We start from the raw sequence: 12,500 nt of genomic DNA, 5'->3' as shown, positions 1-12,500 counted from the left end.
AGAAAGCTATAGGAAAATGTAAGGATTTTTTTCCTTTATGGATTTGGAAAAGGGGTAGACAGGAGGGCACGGTGGGAGGTATTGCAGATATATGGAATAGGAGGAAAGCTGTTAAGAGCAGTCAAAAGTTTTTACGAGAGTAGTATTGCCAGTCTTAGAATTAGAAACGGAGAGTGTGAATGGTTTGAAGTAAAGATGGGACTTCGCCAGGGATGCGTTATGTCGCCTTGGCTGTTCAATTTATACATGTATGGGGTGGTGCGAGAGATAAACGCAAGGGTAATGAGTCGGGGATTGGAGATGGTTAAAGAAAATGGGGAAAATGGGAGATAAGCCAGATGTTGTTTGCTGACGACACTGCGCTTATGGTATGATCAAAGGATGTATTAAGGAAGTTAGTGACGGAGTTTTGGAAGGTGTGCGAAAGAAGAAAGTTAAAGATAAATGTGGGTAAAAGTAAGGTGATGAGATGTACAAGGGGAGAATGTGGCAGGAAAATGGAAAGGAGTATTAAGGGAGAGAGACTGGGGGAAGTACTTAGCTTTAGATACTTGGGTGCAAATGTGGCGGGAAAGGGAGGAGTGGAGGTTGAGGTAGAATGTAGATTGAGAGAAGTAAGTAAATGCCTTGGGGGATTAAAAAGTGTAATGAGAAATAGACATTTGGGAACAGATGCTAAGAGGAAATTGTATGAAGGAGTGATAGTGCCGACGCCACAGTATGGGACAGAAACATGGAACATAGAGAGGAAGACAAGAAGAGTTTAAATGTGTTTGATATGAAATGCCTGAGATTTATGGTAAGGGTTACTAAGCTGGATAGAGTGAGAAACGTGTTGAGAAGGAAAGCGGGGTTGGAAAGGGAGTTGGGAGATAGGGTTGATGAAAGAGTATTGGGGTGATTTGGGCAGGTGGAAAGAATGAGTGAAGAAAGATTAGTAAAAGAGATATGGGAGGTAAAGGTGGAAGGAGTGAACATGAAGAGGTGACCAAGGATGAGATAGACGGGACAAAAGGGGCATTGGGAAAGAGGGAAATGTCTGTTGAGGAAGGAAGGGAGAAAACAGAAGATAAGGGTGAATGGGGAGTGGTTGTGTATGAATGATGTTGTGATGCAAAGAAAGGAGTGGGTGGGGGATGTGGGGGTGAGGGAGTGTGTATGAATGATGTTTTGACGCAGCCCGAAGGGAGTTCTCCCCGCCTTGCTGTGGATGTGCTGTGACCTGCTACTTTACTTCTGACCCAGGGCAGTGGGCAAGATGCAGGGATGACCCGTCATCCAGGAGGAGCCAAGATAAGAGGGAGGGAGGGGGTGAATGGGAATGGAGTATATGAGGATGGAATGGGTGGGAGTGGAATTTATGCCTTTGTGTTTTGGCAACTTCCCTTATAAGGGGGGAAAAGCCGGGGGTGTATGTATGTATGTATATATATATATATATATATATATATATATATATATATATATATACTGAGGTGTGAAGACCTCAACACGTCTCCACCACCCTACCACGTATATATATATATAAATATATATATATTTATATATATATATACATATATATAAATATATCTATACATGTATATATATTTCTAAACAGAAATGTAGTAGCACATTTGTAAATGACACAGGAAACCCAGTATCGGAGAAAATAAACTTCGAATAAAGAAGAATCCTATATTTCGGCTATCAACTATAGCCCTCTTCCTGAAGAGGGCTACAGATGATACCCGAAATATAGAATTCTTCTTTATTCGTAGTTTATTTTCTCCGACTGTGGGTTTCCTGTGTGTCATGAATATATATATGTATATATATACATATATATATATATATATATATGTATATATTAATATGTATATATATATGTATATATGTATATATATATGTATATATATATATGTAAATATATATATATATATATATATGTATATATATGTATATATATGTATATATATATATGTATATATATGTATATATAATATATATATATATATATATATATATATATATATATATATATATCCGCGAACTGACTCTCCCGTTGGCGGAAAGGCTTGAACATACTAATTACTTCAAGAGCCATGTCGATAGAGAGAGAAAAAAAAATGTACTAAAGATGAGACAAAGAACAGCTCGCACACACAGACGTAGGACCCACTACTTACTGGAATGTCCCTGGTGGTGAGCAGGGTTATTCCTCACCATATCCTTTTTTATATAATGAGCTCTCCTAGTGTGAAAATATCTTCCTTTATTAAAATTGTTCTATACCTTCCTCACTTGTTGCCTCTGTATTGTGGTTTCGTTAAACTTTTTGACTGAGACGTTCATCAGAATGATTCAGTTATTAACTCGAGGTTATAACCGTTATCTTCCCAAAGAAGTAGTCTTGTACTTTCCTTGTAGAATACCTTAGTACAGCGTGAGAAATTCGCTAGTGGACAGCGACATCAATCAGATAGTTTATACGTCGGAAATCAGTACGGTTCCGAGTTCCAAGACTTTTAAATCTCAGTAGTCGAGAGGGTTAAAGCACTGCACAGTTGTCTTAACGGCCCCTGAGCTGTAGGTTCGAGTACTGCACGCGACGGCATAAAAATCATCACCTTAATACAACTTTACCCATCATTCCCTCCCCGTTTCCTTATCCTCTCTGTCTCCACGTACTTCGTCTTTGCTACTGAATCTTCTTATTCTTCTTCCTTCTTCATTGATTTACGCTCACAAATCTCTTGTTTCTTATTATCTGGCTCTCCCAAGCGTCGACGTTCCAGCTTCATGATCTTCTTTCACGTTTAACAGTGACAAGAAGTGATAAAAACTGAAAACTAACGTAGTTAGCAGAAGACAGTTATATGACCAAGAACTTGCAACATCAAACATGAGTTGGATTCTACAGAAGGCGAACATAATTAATTCAAGGTTTTTGTTTTCCAGTTACTTATTTTGAATTGGAAATATCTTGTGAAATTCCTTCAATGGATGTGTTGTTTTAAACGACGGTAGAAATGTGTTTGTCTATCATTAATTCTTTAGATCCTATGCATTTGTTCATTTGAAAATTGTTCATTTGTTAATGTGTTCACATGTTCATTTGTTCATTATTACTTTGTTCTCCTTGTTCACTCATTCATTTGTGTCTGTTTACTTGTTCATTTGTTCGTTTGTTCATTTGATAATTTGTTCATTTGATTATTTGTTCATTTGTTCACGGCTTTTAACAACTTGTGCATTTGATGCATTGAAAAAGATAAAAAAAAAAGCGAAAGACATCTCTCAGCTCACTTTTTTGTTCTATAACACAAATAAAAAATGTGGAATTTGTGTATTCTGAGCCTTAATTTATGCTAAAAATAATTATCAAGTAAAAATATCTACTTTATATAATTATTAATATATTCATTTATCTATTCGTTTATTTCCATTATGTATTTATCTATGAAGCGGCCTTGCTGTGGATGTGCTGTGTCTCAGCTCACTTTTTTGTTCTATAACACAAATAAAAAATGTGGAATTTGTGTATTCTGAGCCTTAATTTATGCTAAAAATAATTATCAAGTAAAAATATCTACTTTATATAATTATTAATCTATTCATTTATCTATTCGTTTTATTTCCATTATGTATTTATCTATGAAGCGGCCTTGCTGTGGATGTGCTGTGTCTTGCGACATTGCTTCTGACCCAGGGGAGTGGACAGGATGCAGGGATGACCCGTCATCCAGAAGGTGCCAAGATAAGAGGGAGGGAGGAGGGTGGAGGGGAATGGAATATATAGGAAATGGAATGAGTGGGAGGTGTTTCTATGCCTTTTTCTTTTTGGCTACCCCCGTTTAGGGTGAAAAAGCCTTTGGTATATGTATGTATGTATTTATCTATTGATTCGTTTACTTAATTATCCATTTTAACCATCTAATTAATTGGTCTGTTTACCTACTTGTGTATCAGTTTGTTATGTACTCGCATATACATACACTTTTTCTATTTATTTATATATATATTATATATATATAATTTTTTTTTTTTTTTTTTTTTTTCTCATGAAGTTATATGGTTTGTAGATGGACACTAGTTCTTTAATTATGTCGGTGTTAGAGATTTGACGAAAGCTTTGTTTCATGTTCTGTTTTGTATCTTTTTAGCATAACCTTGTGTATAGGGGTCATATTGCACATGTCATCTAAATTCCTTTTGTATTCGTTTTCTGTTTAAAAAATACACATATTCATTAACAGTACAAACATACAGGCACACACACACACACACACACACACACACACACACACACACACACACACACACACACACAAACACAAACACACACAAAGGACAAAGAAAAGATCAGATGATATGAAAAGAAACTGAAAAAGGTAAGGTTTTCTTGATATAGAAAATTATAGTTCCTCAAACGGATGCATTGCTATGTAGAACATGGAAGAATAAATAGTGCAGGCGGCAAATTTGAAGCTAAATTTCATTATCAAATCGTAAACACACAATATTTTACACTTACTGAAAGGTTAGTTATTCACTTCATGTTCGAGGCACAAGTAAATGCTTGACGGGTAGTCTCCCCTGGTGTCTATAGAATAAAGGATGTATATGCTGCGCTGATGGCAGATGACCTTGGGTCAGACCAGGTCACAGGTCGGGTCACTGAAAGGTTAGTTATTCACTTCATGTTTGAGACATAAGTAAATGCTTGACGGGTAGTATCCCCTAGAGTCTATAGAATAGGGGATGTATATGCTGCGCTGATGGGAGATGACCTTGGGGCAGACCAGGTCAAAGGTCGGGTCAAGTTTGTTGAAAATCCGTCGTTAGTCGAAAGGATCTTGTTGTGGGCATTTAAACGCATATATTTTGATGTCAGTTTCTTTAACATTTGCTATTCAGTCAGAACCGATTGTAGATGTATGTATATATATAGATATGTGCATGTATTTACGAGTATGTATGTGTTCATGTATGAATGCATATATGTATGTGTGTATGCATGCATTTATATATTTATGTATGTATGCATGTATGTATGTATGTGTGTATTTGTGTATCTATGTATGTATTATGTATTGTGTATCTGTATGCATGTGTGTATGTATGCATGTATGTATGTTTATGTGTATGTGTGTATGTATGTAGCTATGTATGTATTATGTGTGTATGTATGTATACTTTTGTAGATGCATTGCATCCTGTACAATTGTTGTAAATTTAACGCTACTAATTCATCTCTGGTTTGTGAACTTGTGTTTTTGAAAAAAAAAAACAATTTAATATATGGGCTCAGCTTCAGGCGACCTCCAGAATACTTGTGGACGATAATAATATCTAGCACGAATCTAGAATCTTCTTGATGAACGATCACATCTCCATAGATGAAGTTGTCTCCTAGACTGCGGTCGGTCGGCTCCTCTCTTTCCCTCCATCTTAGTTTTTTTTTTTTTTCTTTCTTTTTTTAGATGGGCCCTTCGTTGAAGGGTGTCGCGACCGATCGAGACCCCTTCAGACCCAATATAATCCCTTCAGCAGGACCAAAACTGCCCTTCTTTGGAATCCATAAACACCACAGTATTGAAGTGTTTAAACGCGCTCCACATCAATCCAGTATGGACCGTTTCTTTCCTCTTCTCTTTGTAAATTTCTCTTAATCATCTTCCCTCAACAAAGAGCACCTCTCTTAGCCTTCCAAGCCCACCACCTCCCTCGACATAACCCCCAAAATCCCCCCAAAAGCCCCCACTTAAAAAAATCTAAAATCCACCATTTCCCCCTCTTCTATACTAACCACCCCAACCCTACTACTTATATTCCCTGAACATAAACCCCCAAAACTCCCCCGACAAAAAACCCCCCCTTAAAAAAAAATCGAGAAGCTACTATTTCCCCTTTTTCCATACTTACTCCCAACCCCCCTCATTACATCACCCTTGGACATAATCCACAACCCCCCCCCCGAAAAGCCCCCTTTATGCAAAGGTCTCTCTAAAAGCCACCACTTCTACTTCTTCCGTACCAACCTCACTCCTTACACCCCCCCTGAACGTAACCCCCAGAAGCCCCCCACAAAAAAAAACCTTTTTTCTAAAGGCCTTTTTAAAAGCTACCATACCCTTTCTTTCATACTAACCCCCTCCTTGGATTTAGCCCCCAAAAACTTCACCCTTAAAAAAAAAAAAAAAAAAAATCCAAAGACACTTCTAAAAGCCACCATTTCCCCTCTTCATTATTAACCCCAACCCCTCTTCTATATTAACCCCCAACCCCTCTTCTATATTAACCCCCAACCCCTCTTCTACATTAATCCCCAACACCTAATCCTTCAATCACCAAAAAGCCCTCATTGAAAAAAACGACCCTCCTAAAAGCCACTATTCCCCCTTCTATACTAATCCCAAACCCCTTCTTTACATCAGTACTGGAAATAACCCACCATAAAAGACCCTCAAAAAGCCCCACCTCAAAAAATCCTACCAAAAGCCCCCCTTTTCCAAAGACACCTCTAAAAGCCACCATTTCCCTCTTTTTCTTACTAACTCCCCTAACCCCCTCCTTACATCACCCATAGACATAACGACCAAAAGACCCCTCCAAAAAGCCTCCCCAAAAAGCCCCCTCCAAAAAGCCCCACCCCCAAAAATATCCCCCAAAAGCCACTCTCTTCCAAAGACCCTTCTAACTATTTCTCCTTCTTTTATACTAACCCCCCAACTCCCCCCTCCTTACATCACCATTGGATATAACCACCAATAGCCTCCCCAAAGCCTCCCCCAAAAAAGACCCCAGAAAAGCCCCACCCTCCAAAACATCCCAGAAAAGCCCCACATTTTCAAAGACCCTTTCATACTAACCCCCAAGTCCGAATTCTTACATCACCCCTGGACATAACCCGCAAAAGCCTCCCCCCTAAAAAAAAAAGTCCCCCCAAAAAAGCCCCACAAAATACTCCCAAACCCCCCCCTTTTCCAAAGACCCTTCCAAAAGCCACCATTTCCCCCTCTTTCATACTAACCCCCCAAACCCCCGCTCCTTACATGTCCCCTGGATATAACCCGCAAAAGCCTCCCCCCCCCAAAAAAAAAGCCCCACCAAAATAAAAATACTCCCCAAAAAAGCCTCCCCTTTTTCAAAGACCCTTCCAAAAGCCACCATTTCCCCCTCTTTCATACCAACCCCCCCAACTCCCAATCCTTACATTACCCTTGGACATGACCCGCAAAAGCCTCCCCACCCCAAAAAAAAGCCCCACCAAAATGAAAATACTCGCCAAAAAAGCCTCCCCTTTTTCTAAGACCCTTCCAAAAGCCACCATTTCCCCCTCTTTCATACTAACACCCCCAACCCCCGCTCCTTACATTACCCTTGGACATAACCCGCAAAAGCCTCCCCACTCCAAAAAAAAGCCCCACCAGAATAAAAATACTCCCCAAAAAAAGCCTCCCCTTTTTCAAAGACCCTTCCAAAAGCCACCATTTCCCCCTCTTTCATACTAACACCCCCAACCCCCGCTCCTTACATTACCCTTGGCCATTACCCGCAAAAGCCTCCCCCTAAAAAAAAAAGCCCCACCAAAATAAAAATACTCCCCCAAAAAAGCCTACCCTTTTTCAAAGACCCTTCCAAAAGCCACCACCTCCCCTTCTTTCATACTAACCCCCCAACTCCCAATCCTTATATTAAAAAAAGCCCCACCAAAATAAAAATACTCTCCCAAAAAAGCCTCCCCTTTTCCAAAGACCCTTCCAAAAGCCACCATTTCCCCCCTCTTTCATACTAACCCCCCCAACCCCCGCTCCTTACATCCCCCCCTCACCCTCACCCCAGCCACCCCGAAGCCGCCAAGGCTCTGTGTAATTTTGCCAGACGCAGTTCGGCAATCTGTCTTATGTGATCTGTATTGAACTCTTTTCATTATAACTAACTTTGCACATTTGTTGCGCGTAATATTGTGAAAGTTTTAAGTTTTGATATATGTACAAAGTTCGACCTTCGCTTCACTCTCTAGCATTTTAAAAGGAGAGGGGGGAACTTGAGTGAAAGATGGGTGTATGTCAGGCCTTCAGTAAAGCTCATAGCTCAGCCGATTTGGGTAGGATTTTTAACCTTATATCCTAAAAGGATTTTTTTTACCCCCCATGTGAGATCTATACCGATTCCGATCCTACTACGTGATAGAATATAAACTCCTTCTTGCTCCCTCAAGGATATCTCATGGTATCCTTGGATTGTATTTGTGAGCTATAAGTCTTAGATTGGGTGAAAAGACTTATGTGTGAAGGGTACAAGACCCAAATGTTGCGTGTGAATTCAAGAGAAAATAGAGAAATAGAGAAACGAAAAACCGAGAGGAAACAAGAGAAAGGGAGAGAAAAAAGAGAAAGAGAGAAACGGACAAAGAGAGGTCAGGAGAAAGGAGAAATGAGGTCACAAGAGGTCGAAAAGAAAAGAAACGAACAAGAATTTAAAGAGAAAAGATAAACGAGAGCGCGAGGAAAGGAAGAGAGAAATGAACGAGAGATTGAGATGAAAAGAGAAATGAAGAAACGATACGTCAAAGAAAACATAAACAAACAAACAAAAGGTCAAAGAGAAGAGAGAAAAGAGAAATAGAGAGCCGGTAGGTCAAGGAAGACATGAAGAAACAGAGAAACTTGAGATATAAGAGAAAATAAATCTAGGAACAATATATATTCAGATCAAAGAAGACATACAATATCTAGGAACTACAAATAATATATGGACATCTATGCTTTCTAGAATGTGAATTTAAGTGAAATAGAAAGAATAAAGGAGAAGGAGAAAACAAGAGGAGACGTTAGGTCATATTTTGGAGAAAATAATATCTATTATTTGTTTAGATAAGGATTGAAAAGACCAGCACGTAGTTTGTTGTATGCACCAAATGTATGTTGCAAATTTACATTACACGTCTTGCTGCTGATTTTTTTATTGTTATTGTTATTGTTATTACTGATGAAATCAGTACCAGTTCAAGTATATCATCCATCATCGTGTCATATTTTCATAGTCATTATATCGTTGTCATTGTCGTTGTCATTCTTGTTAATGTTATTGTTATTATTGTTATTGCCATTGTTATTGTCACTGTCATTGTTATTGTTTTTGTTGTTGTTATCTTAGTGAAAAAGAAAGTGAAGAACTCACGCCAGGAGGCACTTAGTAGTACCCAAACCCGTCACCTTTGCCTTATGAGCTAGGCTGCCTGACCAAGTAGCTGTGACCGGTAACTGTCTAATTCAGCCTATATTATCAATAGCTGTTTCCCCCAAAACTGTGGTCATCAGTTTGAGCGTTTGCGAACACGTAAGGGGGACTAGACTAAGGGGGAATTTTTTTTTTCAAATGATAACGTTCACTTCCCAGGCATAGCTTATGATAACACGTACGAATGGATTCGACAACGATACGAAGAGTTAAGAAAAAAAAATACTTATGTGACGATGATAATATCTACCACGAATCTAGAATTTCCTTGATGAACGATTTCTTCTTCATAGATAAACTTATATCTTAGATTGCGGTCGGCCGGCTCCTTTCTTCCCCTCCCTCTTCGGTTTTTTTTTTTTTTTTTTTTTTTTTTTTTTTTTTTTTTTTTTTGCATTCGTGTAAATGGGTTTCAAACCGCTTCAGGTTGAGGTCGAACATTACCTGAAGAGGATCGTCTTGACCTCGCAAGAATATTATATAACATAAATAGTATCTATAAATAGTATCATCTACTGTCTAACATAAATAGTATCTATAAATAGTATCATCTACTGTCCATCTACTTTTGGACCATCTTGTATACAGTGCAATATGCTGTAACCGAGAAAGACGGGTTAGGGCGTCGTTACTTGCGGCGAAGGTCGAGGGGATGGTGGTTCGAATCCTGCCACCGGCGAAGCCTTCCGATAGGTGGGAGTTTGTGACGTTAAACCCTATCATCATCATCATTTACTTATATATTTGTTTTCTTATCTATTTATTCATTTATCTATTCTTTCATAAATCTATTTGTAAATTATCTATTCATTCATATATTAATTTACTTATTTATTATTTATCTATTCATATATTAATTTACTTAACTATTCCTTCATTTATCTGTGTTTTCATTTATCCGTCAATTCACTCACCTAATGATTGATTGATTTATTATTTATCTATTTACCTGTTTATCTATATATTTGTCAGTTTACTTGTTTCCTTATTCATGTATTTAATTCTTTATTCATTTCCTTATTTGTTGAGCATATACATATAAACATACATATGTACTATACGCACATATACATTATAACCAAACAAATGGAATAAAACATTAAATTTATTTCAATGAATAACAAACAAATAAAAGATAAATAGATTCAAGTAAAAAAAAAAAAATTGCATATAGATTAAAAATAAAAGTATTAACAAAGGTAACTTATATCGACCTAAATTTATCCCCTTTGCCCTTCATGCTCAGATAGCCTTGGTGACCGAAATGACTTTGGCGTCAACCTTAAAAAAAAAAAAAAAAATGTGCCGTAGATCACATTCTATAAGGTGTGTGTTAACGAAGCACTCAGCAAGCTCATGTGGTAGATATGTGCTAAGTTAGCTACTTTCCGCAAGAAACGCGCTAACTAATGATGACAAGAACCAACCCAGGCGTGAATAAAATCAATAGGGCCCTTAGGTCCGTGGCTGGGGTGGCAGCTAATATGTATGTATGTGTGTATGTAAGTATGTGTGTATGTATGTATATATGTATGTATGTATGTAAATATTTACGCACACGTGTGTTCACGTACACAATGTTTCCGCACCAGAGTGTGTTTTTGTGTGTGCGTGTGTGTGTGTGTGTGTGTGTGTGTGTGTGCGCGCGTTTGAATGTGTATGTGTCTGTGCTTGTGTGTGTGTATGTGTGTATGTGTTTGTGTGTGTGTGCGTGTATGAGCGTGCATGTATGCGTGTCTGTATGCGCGCGCGTGTGTGTGTGTGTGCGTATGAGTGTGTACGTATGTGTGCGTGCGTGCGCGTGTGTATGTGTGTTTGTGTGCGTGTGCATATTTGCAAGCGGATCGTTTCGTTCAGAGCAATTTTCAATTACCCCTTTTGTACAATGACAATCTTGAAATATCTTTTCTGATTAATTTTAGATGATTTTCTCTGGCTTCAGAGAAGTGCCCTCACCAAAGGAGGCTAAGACTATCTCAATAAATTGATGAAAATAATAATAATAATAATGATACTACTGCTACTACTACTACTACAACTACTACTACTACTACTACTACTACTACCACTACTACTACTACTAATGCTACTACTGCTACTATTGATAATAATAATAATAATAATAATAATAATAATAATAATAATAATAATAATAAATAATGGATAATGGATAATCTATTCTGTATATCTAACTACTGTTGTTGATACATTCTGACAAGTTGAAATAAGTGGGTAGAGGAAAGACTGGAGTCTAATTCCGAGTTTTATTCTGGTTTGGCTACAAGCTTTTTAAAAAAACTTGTAGCGAAACCAGTCAAGATTAAAACTCGGATTAAGACTCCAGTATTTCCTCTTCCCACTTATTTCAACATATTCAACTAAATACCAAGGGCTTTTTTCCCCTTCATACTGAAGGTAGCCAAGCTGAAAGACACCCACCCACTCCCACCCACCCACTCCCACCCATTCCACTCCCACCTATTCCACTCCCACCCATTCCACTCCCACCCATTCCACTCCCACCCATTCCACTCCCACCCATTCCACTCCCACCCATCCCACACCCATCCACCGTCCTTTACCCCCATCCCATCTTAGCTCCTCGTGGATGATGGGTCATCCCTGGCTCCCGCCCACTGCCTCACACACACAATCTCATGTTGAGAGTTAAGACAATGAACTGAACAAGTCCATGAAGACAGTGAAAGGATTAGATGAACTCTTGTTGGTAGATAAATAATAGATGATAATATATAACATATTGTCACTGATAAGTTATGTGATAAATAAGGAATAATAACAAAGAGAGTTAAATAAAGAAGATGGTATTCACAAATTCATTTGCATTTGAAATATTTAATTTTGTCTAAAACCAAACGAATCATTTCGGTCATTAGAAAGATGGCGTCGATGTTAACGTTAAGAATTATATCAAACAATATAACCAAGTGACATTTTTCGTATAATTAATTCTTGCTAACGACAGAAGCGTCCAGTCAGTTGAGAGACAATCCATAGACTTTTTTTTTTAGAAAATCTTCACACGGACTTCCTTTTTTTTTTTTTTTTTTTTAGAAAATCTTCACACGGTCTTCTTTTTTTTTTTTTTTTTTTAGAAAATCTTCATACGGTCTTGCTCTTTTTTTTAAATCTTCACACGGTCTTCCTCTTTTTTTTTTATAGAAAATCTTCACACGGTCTTCCTCCTTTTTTTTTTCAAAATTCTCTTCCTCCATAAATACCTAATCATCGGACCTCATAGCTGAGTGTAT

This window comes from Oratosquilla oratoria, chromosome 37 (genome assembly GCF_046742065.1).
Source record: "Oratosquilla oratoria isolate Oo_2021 chromosome 37, ASM4674206v1, whole genome shotgun sequence".
In the NCBI taxonomy this organism is placed as follows: Eukaryota; Metazoa; Arthropoda; class Malacostraca; order Stomatopoda; family Squillidae; genus Oratosquilla; species Oratosquilla oratoria.
Note: the sequence above shows the minus strand (reverse complement) of the source record.